This window comes from Gadus macrocephalus, chromosome 20 (assembly GCF_031168955.1).
Source record: "Gadus macrocephalus chromosome 20, ASM3116895v1".
NCBI classification, from domain to species: Eukaryota; Metazoa; Chordata; class Actinopteri; order Gadiformes; family Gadidae; genus Gadus; species Gadus macrocephalus.
Genome location: NC_082401.1, coordinates 3,541,952 through 3,543,677, shown reverse-complemented (window position 1 = coordinate 3,543,677; position 1,726 = coordinate 3,541,952). Strand labels below are relative to the sequence as shown.

Below are 1,726 nucleotides of genomic sequence, written 5' to 3'. Positions count from 1 at the left end.
CAATTCAAAGCCACAAAAGTAGATAGGATGCTGAAGTTGAGGCCCGATGCAGGCCCAACAGTTTTCATCCATCGCCCTAAACCGAAGAGGAGGAAACCCCCCTTCTGTGAGGGTGCCTCCGGAACCAAGTGCAACGGACCACACATATTGCGCCAAATTAAACTTCGGTATGATCCATGCAGCTAACAATATTCCCCATTTTATGTAATTCAAGGATAGACTACACTCCTAATGAGATTACATAATTCATATTTGTACATTCAGTTTAAAAAACAACCAGAAGGCAGGGATTCTCTGAGGATTTGCACACAATGTAGATAATCGACACATTTCTACCCAATTAACAATTGCCGGTAGATCCATTTATAAATTGTATTGGTTTCTGATTGTGGCAGATGATTTAATTCACATTACAGAAATGTTTTGCTTTAATTCATTTTCTTACATTGGAGATGACAGTAGTTGCAAATGCAAAGGCAAAATACATATAACAGCAACATTACCTTGTAATTGTTACAGAGATTGAGGGAGAAATTTAGGTGGATTTCAAGAGCGTTGAAAAGGACATCACAGGAGACAGAGAGAGCAATCAAGAGGCCACATTGCCAGGGGCAGGTGATTCAGGGGCAGGTGATCCAGGGGCAGGTGATCCAGGGGCGGGTGATCCAGGGATTTGTGTGCCGAGGGCCAGTCAGTCAGGGGTCAACAGTGAAGGAATAACTTTTGCCAGGGCCAGCTGCTCCAGGGACCAGACTGCCAGGGACTGATGGGGCGACTGTGGAGGACCTAATAAGGCAACTAGAAAAGGAAAAATTTATGAGAAGGAGAGCAGAGAGGGCTATTGCAAAACAAAAAAGAATCAATTTGGCACTAAGAAAGAGAATCAATTTGGCACTAAGAAAGAGAAACAATTCAGTCAACAAGAAGTTAAAACGAAAAAGCCATACAGGTTAAATTGACCGCCCATCATAATCAGCATTGTTGAATCGGCGGCATCTGTAGGGCTTCATGTGCTGAACATCACCCTTTCCAGGATATAATTAAACAAACACTGTTATTTCTACTAGCTATCGCATCATAAAACCCGTCCTTAAATCAACCTAAATTATCCTAGTAATCCAACATAAATAACTAACTAAATAAAAGTTAGATTCAGTAGTACTGAACTTTGTAATTCTTGGTGTAGATACCATCACATGGTGCAGTCGAGCTAACAAACTAGCAGGCAATCGGTCGTCTACCAAGATAAAAATATATATAATTACGCTGTGCATATACAAATAAATATCAATATATGCATCATAAAGGTCCTGATACAATATAGACAGTTGACAATTCAAAAGAGGTAGCTATTTAATCAATTTACCTCAGAAGTTACTCGGCGGCCAGCAATGGAAATGAACGGTCTCCTACGCCGTAAAATGGTTGTTTGGAACTATTCGAGGCTCCATACCCCGGAAGTAGGCGCTACAACGGAGTCCAATGGAAGTGTCGCAACTCTCTCTCTCTATAGCTCTGTCCCAGCCAACAAGTCCCAGCCAATCAGGGATCAGTTCCCTCATGAATATTCACGAGCTTCCCGCTACCACCCTGCAAAAAAAAAATTCGCAGACGGGCGGGGCTGCTGGTACGCGAGAAATACGGCCGCCATCTTGGAGTGGTCAACCGGGAGCAGCAACAGCAACAGAAACAGGATGCCGGGCTGTTGTTCAGCGTATTCCTGCTC

At 43.0% G+C, this 1,726-nt stretch overlaps 1 long non-coding RNA gene across 1 annotated transcript; it reads right to left on the bottom strand.

Annotated features, from left to right (window-relative positions):
- Positions 1 to 358: 358 nt before the first annotated feature.
- On the bottom strand, positions 359 to 1,513 carry LOC132448494 (uncharacterized). Its single transcript, XR_009523370.1, has 3 exons — positions 1,367 to 1,513; positions 948 to 1,025; positions 359 to 798 (listed from the first exon to the last, which is right to left on the bottom strand). It is a non-coding gene; the product is annotated as an uncharacterized LOC132448494 (long non-coding RNA).
- Positions 1,514 to 1,726: the final 213 nt, after the last annotated feature.